The sequence below is a fragment of the Pholcus phalangioides genome, unplaced genomic scaffold (assembly GCF_987345545.1).
Source record: "Pholcus phalangioides strain wild (caught in Gottingen) unplaced genomic scaffold, Ppha-v1.0 ptg000031l_1, whole genome shotgun sequence".
Classification (NCBI taxonomy): Eukaryota; Metazoa; Arthropoda; class Arachnida; order Araneae; family Pholcidae; genus Pholcus; species Pholcus phalangioides.
The window spans coordinates 9,498,085-9,513,692 of NW_028301621.1; the positions used below are offsets into that span (position 1 = coordinate 9,498,085).

General features: G+C 38.8%; 1 protein-coding gene and 48 non-coding genes across 50 annotated transcripts in view; all 49 read right to left on the reverse strand.

Moving 5' to 3' along the window:
• LOC149067118 (guanylate cyclase 32E-like) overlaps nucleotides 1-15,608 on the reverse strand; it is a 294,881-nt gene that overhangs the window by 123,929 nt on the left and 155,344 nt on the right. The window lies entirely within an intron of this gene.
• On the reverse strand, nucleotides 194-281 carry TRNAY-GUA (transfer RNA tyrosine (anticodon GUA)). The gene is given in 2 exon segments: nucleotides 194-229; nucleotides 245-281. It is a non-coding gene; the product is annotated as a tRNA-Tyr (tRNA).
• Nucleotides 411-498, reverse strand: TRNAY-GUA (transfer RNA tyrosine (anticodon GUA)). The gene is given in 2 exon segments: nucleotides 411-446; nucleotides 462-498. It is a non-coding gene; the product is annotated as a tRNA-Tyr (tRNA).
• TRNAY-GUA (transfer RNA tyrosine (anticodon GUA)) lies at nucleotides 847-934 on the reverse strand. The gene is given in 2 exon segments: nucleotides 847-882; nucleotides 898-934. It is a non-coding gene; the product is annotated as a tRNA-Tyr (tRNA).
• Nucleotides 1,067-1,154, reverse strand: TRNAY-GUA (transfer RNA tyrosine (anticodon GUA)). Its single transcript is given in 2 exon segments — nucleotides 1,067-1,102; nucleotides 1,118-1,154. It is a non-coding gene; the product is annotated as a tRNA-Tyr (tRNA).
• Nucleotides 1,283-1,370, reverse strand: TRNAY-GUA (transfer RNA tyrosine (anticodon GUA)). The gene is given in 2 exon segments: nucleotides 1,283-1,318; nucleotides 1,334-1,370. It is a non-coding gene; the product is annotated as a tRNA-Tyr (tRNA).
• Nucleotides 1,501-1,588, reverse strand: TRNAY-GUA (transfer RNA tyrosine (anticodon GUA)). The gene is given in 2 exon segments: nucleotides 1,501-1,536; nucleotides 1,552-1,588. It is a non-coding gene; the product is annotated as a tRNA-Tyr (tRNA).
• TRNAY-GUA (transfer RNA tyrosine (anticodon GUA)) lies at nucleotides 1,719-1,806 on the reverse strand. The gene is given in 2 exon segments: nucleotides 1,719-1,754; nucleotides 1,770-1,806. It is a non-coding gene; the product is annotated as a tRNA-Tyr (tRNA).
• TRNAY-GUA (transfer RNA tyrosine (anticodon GUA)) lies at nucleotides 2,373-2,460 on the reverse strand. Its single transcript is given in 2 exon segments — nucleotides 2,373-2,408; nucleotides 2,424-2,460. It is a non-coding gene; the product is annotated as a tRNA-Tyr (tRNA).
• Nucleotides 2,592-2,679, reverse strand: TRNAY-GUA (transfer RNA tyrosine (anticodon GUA)). The gene is given in 2 exon segments: nucleotides 2,592-2,627; nucleotides 2,643-2,679. It is a non-coding gene; the product is annotated as a tRNA-Tyr (tRNA).
• On the reverse strand, nucleotides 2,810-2,901 carry TRNAY-GUA (transfer RNA tyrosine (anticodon GUA)). Its single transcript is given in 2 exon segments — nucleotides 2,810-2,845; nucleotides 2,861-2,901. It is a non-coding gene; the product is annotated as a tRNA-Tyr (tRNA).
• On the reverse strand, nucleotides 3,247-3,334 carry TRNAY-GUA (transfer RNA tyrosine (anticodon GUA)). The gene is given in 2 exon segments: nucleotides 3,247-3,282; nucleotides 3,298-3,334. It is a non-coding gene; the product is annotated as a tRNA-Tyr (tRNA).
• Nucleotides 3,682-3,769, reverse strand: TRNAY-GUA (transfer RNA tyrosine (anticodon GUA)). Its single transcript is given in 2 exon segments — nucleotides 3,682-3,717; nucleotides 3,733-3,769. It is a non-coding gene; the product is annotated as a tRNA-Tyr (tRNA).
• On the reverse strand, nucleotides 3,901-3,988 carry TRNAY-GUA (transfer RNA tyrosine (anticodon GUA)). Its single transcript is given in 2 exon segments — nucleotides 3,901-3,936; nucleotides 3,952-3,988. It is a non-coding gene; the product is annotated as a tRNA-Tyr (tRNA).
• On the reverse strand, nucleotides 4,119-4,210 carry TRNAY-GUA (transfer RNA tyrosine (anticodon GUA)). The gene is given in 2 exon segments: nucleotides 4,119-4,154; nucleotides 4,170-4,210. It is a non-coding gene; the product is annotated as a tRNA-Tyr (tRNA).
• On the reverse strand, nucleotides 4,556-4,643 carry TRNAY-GUA (transfer RNA tyrosine (anticodon GUA)). Its single transcript is given in 2 exon segments — nucleotides 4,556-4,591; nucleotides 4,607-4,643. It is a non-coding gene; the product is annotated as a tRNA-Tyr (tRNA).
• TRNAY-GUA (transfer RNA tyrosine (anticodon GUA)) lies at nucleotides 4,772-4,859 on the reverse strand. Its single transcript is given in 2 exon segments — nucleotides 4,772-4,807; nucleotides 4,823-4,859. It is a non-coding gene; the product is annotated as a tRNA-Tyr (tRNA).
• On the reverse strand, nucleotides 4,990-5,077 carry TRNAY-GUA (transfer RNA tyrosine (anticodon GUA)). The gene is given in 2 exon segments: nucleotides 4,990-5,025; nucleotides 5,041-5,077. It is a non-coding gene; the product is annotated as a tRNA-Tyr (tRNA).
• Nucleotides 5,208-5,295, reverse strand: TRNAY-GUA (transfer RNA tyrosine (anticodon GUA)). Its single transcript is given in 2 exon segments — nucleotides 5,208-5,243; nucleotides 5,259-5,295. It is a non-coding gene; the product is annotated as a tRNA-Tyr (tRNA).
• On the reverse strand, nucleotides 5,861-5,948 carry TRNAY-GUA (transfer RNA tyrosine (anticodon GUA)). Its single transcript is given in 2 exon segments — nucleotides 5,861-5,896; nucleotides 5,912-5,948. It is a non-coding gene; the product is annotated as a tRNA-Tyr (tRNA).
• Nucleotides 6,298-6,385, reverse strand: TRNAY-GUA (transfer RNA tyrosine (anticodon GUA)). Its single transcript is given in 2 exon segments — nucleotides 6,298-6,333; nucleotides 6,349-6,385. It is a non-coding gene; the product is annotated as a tRNA-Tyr (tRNA).
• On the reverse strand, nucleotides 6,519-6,606 carry TRNAY-GUA (transfer RNA tyrosine (anticodon GUA)). Its single transcript is given in 2 exon segments — nucleotides 6,519-6,554; nucleotides 6,570-6,606. It is a non-coding gene; the product is annotated as a tRNA-Tyr (tRNA).
• TRNAY-GUA (transfer RNA tyrosine (anticodon GUA)) lies at nucleotides 6,742-6,829 on the reverse strand. The gene is given in 2 exon segments: nucleotides 6,742-6,777; nucleotides 6,793-6,829. It is a non-coding gene; the product is annotated as a tRNA-Tyr (tRNA).
• Nucleotides 7,403-7,490, reverse strand: TRNAY-GUA (transfer RNA tyrosine (anticodon GUA)). The gene is given in 2 exon segments: nucleotides 7,403-7,438; nucleotides 7,454-7,490. It is a non-coding gene; the product is annotated as a tRNA-Tyr (tRNA).
• Nucleotides 7,622-7,709, reverse strand: TRNAY-GUA (transfer RNA tyrosine (anticodon GUA)). Its single transcript is given in 2 exon segments — nucleotides 7,622-7,657; nucleotides 7,673-7,709. It is a non-coding gene; the product is annotated as a tRNA-Tyr (tRNA).
• TRNAY-GUA (transfer RNA tyrosine (anticodon GUA)) lies at nucleotides 7,839-7,926 on the reverse strand. Its single transcript is given in 2 exon segments — nucleotides 7,839-7,874; nucleotides 7,890-7,926. It is a non-coding gene; the product is annotated as a tRNA-Tyr (tRNA).
• TRNAY-GUA (transfer RNA tyrosine (anticodon GUA)) lies at nucleotides 8,058-8,145 on the reverse strand. The gene is given in 2 exon segments: nucleotides 8,058-8,093; nucleotides 8,109-8,145. It is a non-coding gene; the product is annotated as a tRNA-Tyr (tRNA).
• TRNAY-GUA (transfer RNA tyrosine (anticodon GUA)) lies at nucleotides 8,488-8,575 on the reverse strand. Its single transcript is given in 2 exon segments — nucleotides 8,488-8,523; nucleotides 8,539-8,575. It is a non-coding gene; the product is annotated as a tRNA-Tyr (tRNA).
• Nucleotides 8,924-9,011, reverse strand: TRNAY-GUA (transfer RNA tyrosine (anticodon GUA)). Its single transcript is given in 2 exon segments — nucleotides 8,924-8,959; nucleotides 8,975-9,011. It is a non-coding gene; the product is annotated as a tRNA-Tyr (tRNA).
• TRNAY-GUA (transfer RNA tyrosine (anticodon GUA)) lies at nucleotides 9,364-9,451 on the reverse strand. The gene is given in 2 exon segments: nucleotides 9,364-9,399; nucleotides 9,415-9,451. It is a non-coding gene; the product is annotated as a tRNA-Tyr (tRNA).
• On the reverse strand, nucleotides 9,582-9,669 carry TRNAY-GUA (transfer RNA tyrosine (anticodon GUA)). Its single transcript is given in 2 exon segments — nucleotides 9,582-9,617; nucleotides 9,633-9,669. It is a non-coding gene; the product is annotated as a tRNA-Tyr (tRNA).
• TRNAY-GUA (transfer RNA tyrosine (anticodon GUA)) lies at nucleotides 10,240-10,327 on the reverse strand. Its single transcript is given in 2 exon segments — nucleotides 10,240-10,275; nucleotides 10,291-10,327. It is a non-coding gene; the product is annotated as a tRNA-Tyr (tRNA).
• Nucleotides 10,458-10,545, reverse strand: TRNAY-GUA (transfer RNA tyrosine (anticodon GUA)). Its single transcript is given in 2 exon segments — nucleotides 10,458-10,493; nucleotides 10,509-10,545. It is a non-coding gene; the product is annotated as a tRNA-Tyr (tRNA).
• On the reverse strand, nucleotides 10,895-10,982 carry TRNAY-GUA (transfer RNA tyrosine (anticodon GUA)). Its single transcript is given in 2 exon segments — nucleotides 10,895-10,930; nucleotides 10,946-10,982. It is a non-coding gene; the product is annotated as a tRNA-Tyr (tRNA).
• On the reverse strand, nucleotides 11,116-11,203 carry TRNAY-GUA (transfer RNA tyrosine (anticodon GUA)). Its single transcript is given in 2 exon segments — nucleotides 11,116-11,151; nucleotides 11,167-11,203. It is a non-coding gene; the product is annotated as a tRNA-Tyr (tRNA).
• Nucleotides 11,339-11,426, reverse strand: TRNAY-GUA (transfer RNA tyrosine (anticodon GUA)). The gene is given in 2 exon segments: nucleotides 11,339-11,374; nucleotides 11,390-11,426. It is a non-coding gene; the product is annotated as a tRNA-Tyr (tRNA).
• TRNAY-GUA (transfer RNA tyrosine (anticodon GUA)) lies at nucleotides 12,000-12,087 on the reverse strand. Its single transcript is given in 2 exon segments — nucleotides 12,000-12,035; nucleotides 12,051-12,087. It is a non-coding gene; the product is annotated as a tRNA-Tyr (tRNA).
• Nucleotides 12,219-12,306, reverse strand: TRNAY-GUA (transfer RNA tyrosine (anticodon GUA)). The gene is given in 2 exon segments: nucleotides 12,219-12,254; nucleotides 12,270-12,306. It is a non-coding gene; the product is annotated as a tRNA-Tyr (tRNA).
• On the reverse strand, nucleotides 12,436-12,523 carry TRNAY-GUA (transfer RNA tyrosine (anticodon GUA)). Its single transcript is given in 2 exon segments — nucleotides 12,436-12,471; nucleotides 12,487-12,523. It is a non-coding gene; the product is annotated as a tRNA-Tyr (tRNA).
• TRNAY-GUA (transfer RNA tyrosine (anticodon GUA)) lies at nucleotides 12,655-12,742 on the reverse strand. Its single transcript is given in 2 exon segments — nucleotides 12,655-12,690; nucleotides 12,706-12,742. It is a non-coding gene; the product is annotated as a tRNA-Tyr (tRNA).
• Nucleotides 13,085-13,172, reverse strand: TRNAY-GUA (transfer RNA tyrosine (anticodon GUA)). Its single transcript is given in 2 exon segments — nucleotides 13,085-13,120; nucleotides 13,136-13,172. It is a non-coding gene; the product is annotated as a tRNA-Tyr (tRNA).
• Nucleotides 13,522-13,609, reverse strand: TRNAY-GUA (transfer RNA tyrosine (anticodon GUA)). Its single transcript is given in 2 exon segments — nucleotides 13,522-13,557; nucleotides 13,573-13,609. It is a non-coding gene; the product is annotated as a tRNA-Tyr (tRNA).
• On the reverse strand, nucleotides 13,961-14,048 carry TRNAY-GUA (transfer RNA tyrosine (anticodon GUA)). The gene is given in 2 exon segments: nucleotides 13,961-13,996; nucleotides 14,012-14,048. It is a non-coding gene; the product is annotated as a tRNA-Tyr (tRNA).
• On the reverse strand, nucleotides 14,179-14,266 carry TRNAY-GUA (transfer RNA tyrosine (anticodon GUA)). Its single transcript is given in 2 exon segments — nucleotides 14,179-14,214; nucleotides 14,230-14,266. It is a non-coding gene; the product is annotated as a tRNA-Tyr (tRNA).
• TRNAY-GUA (transfer RNA tyrosine (anticodon GUA)) lies at nucleotides 14,399-14,486 on the reverse strand. Its single transcript is given in 2 exon segments — nucleotides 14,399-14,434; nucleotides 14,450-14,486. It is a non-coding gene; the product is annotated as a tRNA-Tyr (tRNA).
• On the reverse strand, nucleotides 14,834-14,921 carry TRNAY-GUA (transfer RNA tyrosine (anticodon GUA)). Its single transcript is given in 2 exon segments — nucleotides 14,834-14,869; nucleotides 14,885-14,921. It is a non-coding gene; the product is annotated as a tRNA-Tyr (tRNA).
• On the reverse strand, nucleotides 15,056-15,143 carry TRNAY-GUA (transfer RNA tyrosine (anticodon GUA)). The gene is given in 2 exon segments: nucleotides 15,056-15,091; nucleotides 15,107-15,143. It is a non-coding gene; the product is annotated as a tRNA-Tyr (tRNA).
• Nucleotides 15,281-15,368, reverse strand: TRNAY-GUA (transfer RNA tyrosine (anticodon GUA)). Its single transcript is given in 2 exon segments — nucleotides 15,281-15,316; nucleotides 15,332-15,368. It is a non-coding gene; the product is annotated as a tRNA-Tyr (tRNA).
• On the reverse strand, nucleotides 15,504-15,591 carry TRNAY-GUA (transfer RNA tyrosine (anticodon GUA)). Its single transcript is given in 2 exon segments — nucleotides 15,504-15,539; nucleotides 15,555-15,591. It is a non-coding gene; the product is annotated as a tRNA-Tyr (tRNA).

The following is a 15,608-nucleotide window of genomic DNA, read 5'->3' on the forward strand; positions in this document are numbered from 1 at the left end:
CGACCTATGGATATCTGATATTTGCGTCTACAGTCCACCGATCTACCAACTGAGCTATCGACGGTCGGTTAAATTGAACAGTAGATATGGATGATTTTAGAATGGATAATCGCTTTTTTTCAACAAAATGAAGCATGACGTTTTCATGTGAGAACTAACATTCAACTCTTTCTGTAAAAAAAAAAAAACCATTTCCGTCGAGCCGGATTCGAACCAGCGACCTATGGATATCTGATATTTGCGTCTACAGTCCACCGCTCTACCAATTGAGCTATCGACGGTCGGTTAAATTGCACAGTAGATATGGATGATTTTAGAATGGATAATCGCTTTTTTTCAACAAAATGAAGCATGACGTTTTCATGTGAGAACTAACATTCAACTCTTTCTGTAAAAAAAAAAAAACCATTTCCGTCGAGCCGGATTCGAACCAGCGACCTATGGATATCTGATATTTGCGTCTACAGTCCACCGCTCTACCAATTGAGCTATCGACGGTCGGTTAAATTGCACAGTAGATATGGATGATTTTAGAATGGATAATCGCTTTTTTTCAACACACTGAAACACGACGTTTTCATGTGAGAACTAACATTCAACTCTTTCTGTAAAAAAAAAAAAAACCATTTCCGTCGAGCCGGATACGAACGAGCGACCTATGGATATCTGATATTTGCGTCTACAGTCCACCGATCTACCAACTGAGCTATCGACGGTCGGTTAAATTGAACAGTAGATATGGATGATTTTAGAATGGATAATCGCTTTTTTTCAACAAAATGAAACATGACGTTTTCATGTGAGAACTAACATTCAACTCTGTCTGTAAAAAAAAAAAAAACCATTTCCGTCGAGCCGGATTCGAACCAGCGACCTATGGATATCTGATATTTGCGTCTACAGTCCACCGCTCTACCAACTGAGCTATCGACGGTCGGTTAAATTGCACAGTAGATATGGATGATTTTAGAATGGATAATCGCTTTTTTTCAACAAAATGAAACATGACGTTTTCATGTGAGAACTAACATTCAACTCTTTCTGTAAAAAAAAAAAAAAAACCATTTCCGTCGAGCCGGATTCGAACCAGCGACCTATGGATATCTGATATTTGCGTCTACAGTCCACCGCTCTACCAACTGAGCTATCGACGGTCGGTTAAATTGCACAGTAGATATGGATGATTTTAGAATGGATAATCGCTTTTTTTCAACAAAATGAAGCACGACGTTTTCATGTGAGAACTAACATTCAACTCTTTCTGTAAAAAAAAAAAACCATTTCCGTCGAGCCGGATTCGAACCAGCGACCTATGGATATCTGATATTTGCGTCTACAGTCCACCGCTCTACCAATTGAGCTATCGACGGTCGGTTAAATTGCACAGTAGATATGGATGATTTTAGAATGGATAATCGCTTTTTTTCAACACACTGAAACACGACGTTTTCATGTGAGAACTAACATTCAACTCTTTCTGTAAAAAAAAAAAAAAACATTTCCGTCGAGCCGGATTCGAACCAGCGACCTATGGATATCTGATATTTGCGTCTACAGCCCACAGCTCTACCAACTGAGCTATCGGCGGTCGGTTAAATTGCACAGTAGATATGAATGATTTTTAGAATGGATAATCGCTTTTTTTCAACAAAATGAAACATGACGTTTTCATGTGAGAACTAACATTCAATTCTTTCTGTAAAAAAAAAAAAACCATTTCCGTCGAGCCGGATTCGAACCAGCGACCTATGGATATCTGATATTTGCGTCTACAGTCCACCGATCTACCAACTGAGCTATCGACGGTCGGTTAAATTCCACAGTAGATATGGATGATTTTAGAATGGATAATCGCTTTTTTTCAACAAAATGAAACATGACGTTTTCATGTGAGAACTAACATTCAACTCTTTCTGTAAAAAAAAAACAAAACATTTCCGTCGAGCCGGATTCGAAGCAGCGACCTATGGATATCTGATATTTGCGTCTACAGCCCACCGCTCTACCAACTGAGCTATCGGCGCCCGGTTAAATTGCACAGTAGATATGAATGTTTTTTAGAATGGATAATCGCTTTTTTTCAACAAAATGAAACATGACGTTTTCATGTGAGAACTAACATTCAACCCTTTCTGTAAAAAAAAAAAAAACCATTTCCGTCGAGCCGGATTCGAACCAGCGACCTATGGATATCTGATATTTGCGTCTACAGCCCACCGCTCTACCATATGAGCTATCGGCGGTCGGGGAAATTGCGCAGTAGATATGAATGATTTTTAGAATGGATAATCGCTTTTTTTCAACAAAATGAAACATGACGTTTTCATGTGAGAACTAACATTCAACTCATTCTGTGAAAAAAAAAAACCATTTCCGTCGAGCCGGATTCGAACCAGCGACCTATGGATATCTGATATTTGCGTCTACAGTCCACCGCTCTACCAACTGAGCTATCGACGGTCGGTTAAATTGCACAGTAGATATGAATGATTTTTAGAATGGATAATCGCTTTTTTTCAACAAAATGAAACATGACGTTTTCATGTGAGAACTAACATTCAACTCTTTCTGTAAAAAGAAAAAAAACCATTTCCGTCGAGCCGGATTCGAACCAGCGACCTATGGATATCAGATATTTGCGTCTACAGCCCACCTCTCTACCAACTGAGCTATCGGCGGTCGGTTAAATTGCACAGTAGATATGAATTATTTTTAGAATTGATAATCGCTTTTTTTCAACATAATGAAACATGACGTTTTCATGTGAGAACTAACATTCAACACTTTCTGTAAAAAAAAAAAAATCATTTCCGTCGAGCCGGATTCGAACCAGCGACCTATGGATATCTGATATTTGCGTCTACAGCCCACCGCTCTACCAACTGAGCTATCGGCGCACGGTTAAATTGCACAGTAGATATGAATGATTTTTAGAATGGATAATCGCTTTTTTTCAACAAAATGAAACATGACGTTTTCATGTGAGAACTAACATTCAACTCTTTCTGTAAAAAAAAAAAAAAACCATTTCCGTCTAGCCGGATTCGAACCAGCGACCTATGGATATCTGATATTTGCGTCTACAGCCCACCGATCTACCAACTGAGCTATCGGCGGTCGGTTAAATTGCACAGTAGATATGAATGATTTTTAGAATGGACAATCGCTTTTTTTCAACAAAATGAAACGACGTTTTCATGTGAGAACTAACATTCAACTCTTTCTGTAAAAAAAAAAAAAACCACTTCCGTCTAGCCGGATTCGAACCAGCGACCTATGGATATCTGATATTTGCGTCTACAGTCCACCGCTCTACCAACTGAGCTATCGACGGTCGGTTAAATTGCACAGTAGATATGGATGATTTTAGAATGGATATTCGCTTTTTTTCAACAAAATGAAACATGACGTTTTCATGTGAGAACTAACATTCAACCCTTTCTGTAAAAAAAAAAAAAACCATTTCCGTCGAGCCGGATTCGAACCAGCGACCTATGGATATCTGATATTTGCGTCTACAGCCCACCGCTCTACCATATGAGCTATCGGCGGTCGGGGAAATTGCGCAGTAGATATGAATGATTTTTAGAATGGATAATCGCTTTTTTTCAACAAAATGAAACATGACGTTTTCATGTGAGAACTAACATTCAACTCATTCTGTGAAAAAAAAAAACCATTTCCGTCGAGCCGGATTCGAACCAGCGACCTATGGATATCTGATATTTGCGTCTACAGTCCACCGCTCTACCAACTGAGCTATCGACGGTCGGTTAAATTGCACAGTAGATATGAATGATTTTTAGAATGGATAATCGCTTTTTTTCAACAAAATGAAACATGACGTTTTCATGTGAGAACTAACATTCAACTCTTTCTGTAAAAAGAAAAAAAACCATTTCCGTCGAGCCGGATTCGAACCAGCGACCTATGGATATCAGATATTTGCGTCTACAGCCCACCTCTCTACCAACTGAGCTATCGGCGGTCGGTTAAATTGCACAGTAGATATGAATTATTTTTAGAATTGATAATCGCTTTTTTTCAACATAATGAAACATGACGTTTTCATGTGAGAACTAACATTCAACACTTTCTGTAAAAAAAAAAAAATCATTTCCGTCGAGCCGGATTCGAACCAGCGACCTATGGATATCTGATATTTGCGTCTACAGCCCACCGCTCTACCAACTGAGCTATCGGCGCACGGTTAAATTGCACAGTAGATATGAATGATTTTTAGAATGGATAATCGCTTTTTTTCAACAAAATGAAACATGACGTTTTCATGTGAGAACTAACATTCAACTCTTTCTGTAAAAAAAAAAAAAAACCATTTCCGTCTAGCCGGATTCGAACCAGCGACCTATGGATATCTGATATTTGCGTCTACAGCCCACCGATCTACCAACTGAGCTATCGGCGGTCGGTTAAATTGCACAGTAGATATGAATGATTTTTAGAATGGACAATCGCTTTTTTTCAACAAAATGAAACGACGTTTTCATGTGAGAACTAACATTCAACTCTTTCTGTAAAAAAAAAAAAAACCACTTCCGTCTAGCCGGATTCGAACCAGCGACCTATGGATATCTGATATTTGCGTCTACAGTCCACCGCTCTACCAACTGAGCTATCGACGGTCGGTTAAATTGCACAGTAGATATGGATGATTTTAGAATGGATAATCGCTTTTTTTCAACAAAATGAAGCACGACGTTTTCATGTGAGAACTAACATTCAACTCTTTCTGTAAAAAAAAAAAACCATTTCCGTCGAGCCGGATTCGAACCAGCGACCTATGGATATCTGATATTTGCGTCTACAGTCCACCGCTCTACCAATTGAGCTATCGACGGTCGGTTAAATTGCACAGTAGATATGGATGATTTTAGAATGGATAATCGCTTTTTTTCAACACACTGAAACACGACGTTTTCATGTGAGAACTAACATTCAACTCTTTCTGTAAAAAAAAAAAAAAACATTTCCGTCGAGCCGGATTCGAACCAGCGACCTATGGATATCTGATATTTGCGTCTACAGCCCACAGCTCTACCAACTGAGCTATCGGCGGTCGGTTAAATTGCACAGTAGATATGAATGATTTTTAGAATGGATAATCGCTTTTTTTCAACAAAATGAAACATGACGTTTTCATGTGAGAACTAACATTCAATTCTTTCTGTAAAAAAAAAAAAACCATTTCCGTCGAGCCGGATTCGAACCAGCGACCTATGGATATCTGATATTTGCGTCTACAGTCCACCGATCTACCAACTGAGCTATCGACGGTCGGTTAAATTCCACAGTAGATATGGATGATTTTAGAATGGATAATCGCTTTTTTTCAACAAAATGAAACATGACGTTTTCATGTGAGAACTAACATTCAACTCTTTCTGTAAAAAAAAAACAAAACATTTCCGTCGAGCCGGATTCGAAGCAGCGACCTATGGATATCTGATATTTGCGTCTACAGCCCACCGCTCTACCAACTGAGCTATCGGCGCTCGGTTAAATTGCACAGTAGATATGAATGTTTTTTAGAATGGATAATCGCTTTTTTTCAACAAAATGAAACATGACGTTTTCATGTGAGAACTAACATTCAACCCTTTCTGTAAAAAAAAAAAAAACCATTTCCGTCGAGCCGGATTCGAACCAGCGACCTATGGATATCTGATATTTGCGTCTACAGCCCACCGCTCTACCATATGAGCTATCGGCGGTCGGGGAAATTGCGCAGTAGATATGAATGATTTTTAGAATGGATAATCGCTTTTTTTCAACAAAATGAAACATGACGTTTTCATGTGAGAACTAACATTCAACTCATTCTGTGAAAAAAAAAACCATTTCCGTCGAGCCGGATTCGAACCAGCGACCTATGGATATCTGATATTTGCGTCTACAGTCCACCGCTCTACCAACTGAGCTATCGGCGCCCGGTTAAATTGCACAGTAGATATGAATGATTTTTAGAATGGATAATCGCTTTTTTTCAACAAAATGAAACATCACGTTTTCATGTGAGAACTAACATTCAACTCTTTCTGTAAAAAAAAAAAAAAACCATTTCCGTCTAGCCGGATTCGAACCAGCGACCTATGGATATCTGATATTTGCGTCTACAGCCCACCGATCTACCAACTGAGCTATCGGCGGTCGGTTAAATTGCACAGTAGATATGAATGATTTTTAGAATGGACAATCGCTTTTTTTCAACAAAATGAAACGACGTTTTCATGTGAGAACTAACATTCAACTCTTTCTGTAAAAAAAAAAAAAACCACTTCCGTCTAGCCGGATTCGAACCAGCGACCTATGGATATCTGATATTTGCGTCTACAGCCCACCGCTCTACCAACTGAGCTATCGACGGTCGGTTAAATCGCACAGTAGATATGGATGATTTTAGAATGGATAATCGCTTTTTTTGAACAGAATGAAGCATGACGTTTTCATGTGAGAACTAACATTCACCTCTTTCTGTAAAAAAAAAAAAAAAAACCATTTCCGTCGAGCCGGATTCGAACCAGCGACCTATGGATATCTGATATTTGCGTCTACAGTCCACCGCTCTACCAACTGAGCTATCGACGGTCGGTTAAATTGCACAGTAGATATGGATGATTTTAGAATGGATAATCGCTTTTTTTCAACAAAATGAAGCATGACGTTTTCATGTGAGAACTAACATTCAACTCTTTCTGTAAAAAAAAAAAAAAAAAAACCATTTCCGTCGAGCCGGATTCGAACCAGCGACCTATGGATATCTGATATTTGCGTCTACAGTCCACCGCTCTACCAACTGAGCTATCGACGGTCGGTTAGATTGCACAGTAGATATGGATGATTTTAGAATGGATAATCGCTTTTTTTCAACAAAATGAAGCATGACGTTTTCATGTGAGAACTAACATTCAACTCTTTCTGTAAAAAAAAAAAAAAAAAAAACATTTCCGTCGAGCCGAATTCGAACCAGCGACCTATGGATATCTGATATTTGCGTCTACAGTCCACCGCTCTACCAACTGATGTATCGACCGTCGGTTAAATTGCACAGTAGATATGGATGATTTTAGAATGGATAATCGCTTTTTTTCAACAAAATGAAGCATGACGTTTTCATGTGAGAACTAACATTCAACTCTTTCTGTAAAAAAAAAAAAAAAAACCATTTCCGTCGAGCCGGATTCGAGCCAGCGACCTTTGGATATCTGATATTTGCGTCTACAGCCCACCGCTCTACCAACTCAGCTATCGGCGGTCGGGGAAATTGCGCAGTAGATATGAATGATTTTTAGAATGGATAATCGCTTTTTTTCAACAAAAAGAAACATGACGTTTTCATGTGAGAACTAACATTCAACTCATTCTGTGAAAAAAAAAAACCATTTCCGTCGAGCCGGATTCGAACCAGCGACCTATGGATATCTGATATTTGCGTCTACAGTCCACCGCTCTACCAACTGAGCTATCGACGGTCGGTTAAATTGCACAGTAGATATGAATGATTTTTAGAATGGATAATCGCTTTTTTTCAACAAAATGAAACATGACGTTTTCATGTGAGAACTAACATTCAAATCTTTCTGTAAAAAAAAAAAAAACCATTTCCGTCGAGCCGGATTCGAACCAGCGACCTATGGATATCTGATATTTGCGTCTACAGTCCACCGCTCTACCAACTGAGCTATCGACGGTCGGATAAACTGCACAGTAGATATGGATGATTTTAGAATGGATAATCGCTTTTTTTCAACAAAATGAAACATGACGTTTTCATGTGAGAACTAACATTCAAATCTGTCTGTAAAAAAAAAAAAACCATTTCCGTCGAGCCGGATTCGAACCAGCGACCTATGGTTATCTGATATTTGCGTCTACAGTCCACCGCTATACCAACTGAGCTATCGACGGTCGGTTAAATTGCACAGTAGATATGGATGATTTTAGAATGGATAATCGCTTTTTTTCAACAAAATGAAACATGACGTTTTCATGTGAGAACTAACATTCAACCCTTTCTGTAAAAAAAAAAAAAAACCATTTCCGTCGAGCCGGATTCGAACCAGCGACCTATGGATATCTGATATTTGCGTCTACAGTCCACCGCTCTACCAATTGAGCTATCGACGGTCGGTTAAATTGCACAGTAGATATGGATGATTTTAGAATGGATAATCGCTTTTTTTCAACAAAATGAAACGACGTTTTCATGTGAGAACTAACATTCAACTCTTTCTGTAAAAAAAAAAAAAACATTTCCGTCGAGCCGGATTCGAACCAGCGACCTATGGATATCTGATATTTGCGTCTACAGCCGACAGCTCTACCAACTGAGCTATCGGCGGTCGGTTAAATTGCACAGTAGATATGAATGATTTTTAGAATGGATAATCGCTTTTTTTCAACAAAATGAAACGACGTTTTCATGTGAGAACTAACATTCAACTCTTTCTGTAAAAAAAAAAAAACATTTCCGTCGAGCCGGATTCGAACCAGCGACCTATGGATATCTGATATTTGCGTCTACAATCCACCGCTCTACCAACTGAGCTACCGGCGCCCGGTTAAATGGCACAATAGATATGAATGTTTTTTAGAATGGATAATCGCTTTTTTTCAACAAAATGAAACATGACGTTTTCATGTGAGAACTAACATTCAACCCTTTCTGTAAAAAAAAAAAAAACCATTTCCGTCGAGCCGGATTCGAACCAGCGACCTATGGATATCTGATATTTGCGTCTACAGCCCACCGCTCTACCAACTCAGCTATCGGCGGTCGGGGAAATTGCGCAGTAGATATGAATGATTTTTAGAATGGATAATCGCTTTTTTTCAACAAAATGAAACATGACGTTTTCATGTGAGAACTAACATTCAACTCATTCTGTGAAAAAAAAAAACCATTTCCGTCGAGCCGGATTCGAACCAGCGACCTATGGATATCTGATATTTGAGTCTACAGTCCACCGCTCTACCAACTGAGCTATCGACGGTCGGTTAAATTGCACAGTAGATATGAATGATTTTTAGAATGGATAATCGCTTTTTTTCAACAAAATGAAACATGACGTTTTCATGTGAGAACTAACATTCAACTCTTTCTGTAAAAAGAAAAAAAACCATTTCCGTCGAGCCGGACTCGAACCAGGGACCTATGGATATCAGATATTTGCGTCTACAGCCCACCTCTCTACCAACTGAGCTATCGGCGGCCGGTTAAATTGCACAGTAGATATGAATTATTTTTAGAATTGATAATCGCTTTTTTTCAACATAATGAAACATGACGTTTCCATGTGAGAACTAACATTCAACTCTTTCTGTAAAAAAAAAAAAAAAACCATTTCCGTCGAGCCGGATTCGAACCAGCGACCTATGGATATCTGATATTTGCGTCTACAGCCCACCGCTCTACCAACTGAGCTATCGGCGGTCGGTTAAATTGCACAGTAGATATGAATGATTTTTAGAATGGATAATCGCTTTTTTTCAACAAAATGAAACATGACGTTTTCATGTGAGAACTAACATTCAACTCTTTCTGTAAAAAAAAAAAAACCATTTTCGTCGAGCCGGATTCGAACCAGCGACCTATGGATATCTGATATTTGCGTCTACAGCCCACCGCTCTACCAACTGAGCTATCGGCGCCCGGTTAAATTGCACAGTAGATATGAATGATTTTTAGAATGGATAATCGCTTTTTTTCAACAAAATGAAACATGACGTTTTCATGTGAGAACTAACATTCAACTCTTTCTGTAAAAAAAAAAAAAAACCATTTCCGTCTAGCCGGATTCGAACCAGCGACCTATGGATATCTGATATTTGCGTCTACAGCCCACCGATCTACCAACTGAGCTATCGGCGGTCGGTTAAATTGCACAGTAGATATGAATGATTTTTAGAATGGACAATCGCTTTTTTTCAACAAAATGAAACGACGTTTTCATGTGAGAACTAACATTCAACTCTTTCTGTAAAAAAAAAAAAAACCACTTCCGTCTAGCCGGATTCGAACCAGCGACCTATGGATATCTGATATTTGCGTCTACAGCCCACCGCTCTACCAACTGAGCTATCGGCGGTCGGTTAAATTGCACAGTAGATATGAATTATTTTTAGAATTGATAATCGCTTTTTTTCAACATAATGAAACATGACGTTTTCATGTGAGAACTAACATTCCACTCTTTCTGTAAAAAAAAAAAAAAAACCATTTCCGTCGACCCGGATTCGAACCAGCGACCTATGGATATCTGATATTTGCGTCTACAGCCCACCGCTCTACCAACTGAGCTATCGGCGGTCGGTTTAATTGCACAGTAGATATGAATGATTTTTAGAATGGATAATCGCTTTTTTTCAACAAAATGAAACATGACGTTTTCATGTGAGAACTAACATTCAACACTTTCTGTAAAAAAAAAAAAATCATTTCCGTCGAGCCGGATTCGAACCAGCGACCTATGGATATCTGATATTTGCGTCTACAGCCCACCGCTCTACCAACTGAGCTATCGGCGCCCGGTTAAATTGCACAGTAGATATGAATGATTTTTAGAATGGATAATCGCTTTTTTTCAACAAAATGAAACATGACGTTTTCATGTGAGAACTAACATTCAACTCTTTCTGTAAAAAAAAAAAAAAACCATTTCCGTCTAGCCGGATTCGAACCAGCGACCTATGGATATCTGATATTTGCGTCTACAGCCCACCGATCTACCAACTGAGCTATCGGCGGTCGGTTAAATTGCACAGTAGGTATGAATGATTTTTAGAATGGACAATCGCTTTTTTTCAACAAAATGAAACGACGTTTTCATGTGAGAACTAACATTCAACTCTTTCTGTAAAAAAAAAAAAAACCACTTCCGTCTAGCCGGATTCGAACCAGCGACCTATGGATATCTGATATTTGCGTCTACAGCCCACCGCTCTACCAACTGAGCTATCGACGGTCGGTTAAATCGCACAGTAGATATGGATGATTTTAGAATGGATAATCGCTTTTTTTGAACAGAATGAAGCATGACGTTTTCATGTGAGAACTAACATTCACCTCTTTCTGTAAAAAAAAAAAAAAAAACCATTTCCGTCGAGCCGGATTCGAACCAGCGACCTATGGATATCTGATATTTGCGTCTACAGTCCACCGCTCTACCAACTGAGCTATCGACGGTCGGTTAAATTGCACAGTAGATATGGATGATTTTAGAATGGATAATCGCTTTTTTTCAACAAAATGAAGCATGACGTTTTCATGTGAGAACTAACATTCAACTCTTTCTGTAAAAAAAAAAAAAAAAAAACCATTTCCGTCGAGCCGGATTCGAACCAGCGACCTATGGATATCTGATATTTGCGTCTACAGTCCACCGCTCTACCAACTGAGCTATCGACGGTCGGTTAGATTGCACAGTAGATATGGATGATTTTAGAATGGATAATCGCTTTTTTTCAACAAAATGAAGCATGACGTTTTCATGTGAGAACTAACATTCAACTCTTTCTGTAAAAAAAAAAAAAAAAAAAACATTTCCGTCGAGCCGAATTCGAACCAGCGACCTATGGATATCTGATATTTGCGTCTACAGTCCACCGCTCTACCAACTGATGTATCGACCGTCGGTTAAATTGCACAGTAGATATGGATGATTTTAGAATGGATAATCGCTTTTTTTCAACAAAATGAAGCATGACGTTTTCATGTGAGAACTAACATTCAACTCTTTCTGTAAAAAAAAAAAAAAAAACCATTTCCGTCGAGCCGGATTCGAGCCAGCGACCTATGGATATCTGATATTTGCGTCTACAGCCCACCGCTCTACCAACTCAGCTATCGGCGGTCGGGGAAATTGCGCAGTAGATATGAATGATTTTTAGAATGGATAATCGCTTTTTTTCAACAAAATGAAACATGACGTTTTCATGTGAGAACTAACATTCAACTCATTCTGTGAAAAAAAAAAACCATTTCCGTCGAGCCGGATTCGAACCAGCGACCTATGGATATCTGATATTTGCGTCTACAGTCCACCGCTCTACCAACTGAGCTATCGACGGTCGGTTAAATTGCACAGTAGATATGAATGATTTTTAGAATGGATAATCGCTTTTTTTCAACAAAATGAAACATGACGTTTTCATGTGAGAACTAACATTCAAATCTTTCTGTAAAAAAAAAAAAAACCATTTCCGTCGAGCCGGATTCGAACCAGCGACCTATGGATATCTGATATTTGCGTCTACAGTCCACCGCTCTACCAACTGAGCTATCGACGGTCGGATAAATTGCACAGTAGATATGGATGATTTTAGAATGGATAATCGCTTTTTTTCAACAAAATGAAACATGACGTTTTCATGTGAGAACTAACATTCAAATCTGTCTGTAAAAAAAAAAAAACCATTTCCGTCGAGCCGGATTCGAACCAGCGACCTATGGTTATCTGATATTTGCGTCTACAGTCCACCGCTATACCAACTGAGCTATCGACGGTCGGTTAAATTGCACAGTAGATATGGATGATTTTAGAATGGATAATCGCTTTTTTTCAACAAAATGAAACATGACGTTTTCATGTGAGAACTAACATTCAAACCTTTCTGTAAAAAAAAAAAAAAACCATTTCCGTCGAGCCGGATTCGAACCAGCGACCTATGGATATCTGATATTTGCGTCTACAGTCCACCGCTCTACCAATTGAGCTATCGACGGTCGGTTAAATTGCACAGTAGATATGGATGATTTTAGAATGGATAATCGCTTTTTTTCAACAAAATGAAACGACGTTTTCATGTGAGAACTAACATTCAACTCTTTCTGTAAAAAAAAAAAAAACATTTCCGTCGAGCCGGATTCGAACCAGCGACCTATGGATATCTGATATTTGCGTCTACAGCCGACAGCTCTACCAACTGAGCTATCGGCGGTCGGTTAAATTGCACAGTAGATATGAATGATTTTTAGAATGGATAATCGCTTTTTTTCAACAAAATGAAACGACGTTTTCATGTGAGAACTAACATTCAACTCTTTCTGTAAAAAAAAAAAAACATTTCCGTCGAGCCGGATTCGAACCAGCGACCTATGGATATCTGATATTTGCGTCTACAATCCACCGCTCTACCAACTGAGCTACCGGCGCCCGGTTAAATGGCACAATAGATATGAATGTTTTTTAGAATGGATAATCGCTTTTTTTCAACAAAATGAAACATGACGTTTTCATGTGAGAACTAACATTCAACCCTTTCTGTAAAAAAAAAAAAAAACCATTTCCGTCGAGCCGGATTCGAACCAGCGACCTATGGATATCTGATATTTGCGTCTACAGCCCACCGCTCTACCAACTCAGCTATCGGCGGTCGGGGAAATTGCGCAGTAGATATGAATGATTTTTAGAATGGATAATCGCTTTTTTTCAACAAAATGAAACATGACGTTTTCATGTGAGAACTAACATTCAACTCATTCTGTGAAAAAAAAAAACCATTTCCGTCGAGCCGGATTCGAACCAGCGACCTATGGATATCTGATATTTGAGTCTACAGTCCACCGCTCTACCAACTGAGCTATCGACGGTCGGTTAAATTGCACAGTAGATATGAATGATTTTTAGAATGGATAATCGCTTTTTTTCAACAAAATGAAACATGACGTTTTCATGTGAGAACTAACATTCAACTCTTTCTGTAAAAAGAAAAAAAACCATTTCCGTCGAGCCGGACTCGAACCAGGGACCTATGGATATCAGATATTTGCGTCTACAGCCCACCTCTCTACCAACTGAGCTATCGGCGGCCGGTTAAATTGCACAGTAGATATGAATTATTTTTAGAATTGATAATCGCTTTTTTTCAACATAATGAAACATGACGTTTCCATGTGAGAACTAACATTCAACTCTTTCTGTAAAAAAAAAAAAAAACCATTTCCGTCGAGCCGGATTCGAACCAGCGACCTATGGATATCTGATATTTGCGTCTACAGCCCACCGCTCTACCAACTGAGCTATCGGCGGTCGGTTAAATTGCACAGTAGATATGAATGATTTTTAGAATGGATAATCGCTTTTTTTCAACAAAATGAAACATGACGTTTTCATGTGAGAACTAACATTCAACTCTTTCTGTAAAAAAAAAAAAACCATTTTCGTCGAGCCGGATTCGAACCAGCGACCTATGGATATCTGATATTTGCGTCTACAGCCCACCGCTCTACCAACTGAGCTATCGGCGCCCGGTTAAATTGCACAGTAGATATGAATGATTTTTAGAATGGATAATCGCTTTTTTTCAACAAAATGAAACATGACGTTTTCATGTGAGAACTAACATTCAACTCTTTCTGTAAAAAAAAAAAAAAACCTTTTCCGTCGAGCCGGATTCGAACCAGCGACCTATGGATATCTGATATTTGCGTCTACAGTCCACCGCTCTACCAATTGAGCTATCGACGGTCGGTTAAATTGCACAGTAGATATGGATGATTTTAGAATGGATAATCGCTTTTTTTCAACACTGAAACACGACGTTTTCATGTGAGAACTAACATTCAACTCTTTCTGTAAAAAAAAAAAAACCATTTCCGTCTAGCCGGATTCGAACCAGCGACCTATGGATATCTGATATTTGCGTCTACAGCCCACCGATCTACCAACTGAGCTATCGGCGGTCGGTTAAATTGCACAGTAGATATGAATGATTTTTAGAATGGATAATCGCTTTTTTTCAACAAAATGAAACATGACGTTTTCATGTGAGAACTAACATTCAACTCTTTCTGTAAAAAAAAAAAAAAACCATTTCCGTCTAGCCGGATTCGAACCAGCGACCTATGGATATCTGATATTTGCGTCTACAGCCCACCGCTCTACCAACTGAGCTATCGACGGTCGGTTAAATTGCACAGTAGATATGGATGATTTTAGAATGGATAATCGCTTTTTTTGAACAAAATGAAGCATGACGTTTTCATGTGAGAACTAACATTCACCTCTTTCTGTAAAAAAAAAAAAAAAAAACCATTTCCGTCGAGCCGGATTCGAACCAGCGACCTATGGATACCTGATATTTGCGTCTACAGTCCACCGCTCTACCAACTGAGCTATCGACGGTCGGTTAAATTGCACAGTAGATATGGATGATTTTAGAATGGATAATCGCTTTTTTTCAACAAAATGAAGCATGACGTTTTCATGTGAGAACTAACATTCAACTCTTTCTGTAAAAAAAAAAAAAAAAAAAAACCATTTCCGTCGAGCCGGATTCGAACCAGCGACCTATGGATATCTGATATTTGCGTCTACAGTCCACCGCTCTACCAACTGAGCTATCGACGGTCGGTTAAATTGCACAGTAGATATGGATGATTTTAGAATGGATAATCGCTTTTTTTCAACAAAATGAAGCATGACGTTTTCATGTGAGAACTAACATTCAACTCTTTCTGTAAAAAAAAAAAAAAAAAAACCATTTCCTTCGAGCCGGATTCGAACCAGCGACCTATGGATATCTGATATTTGCGTCTACAGTCCACCGCTCTACCAACTGAGCTATCGACGGTCGGTTAAATTGCACAG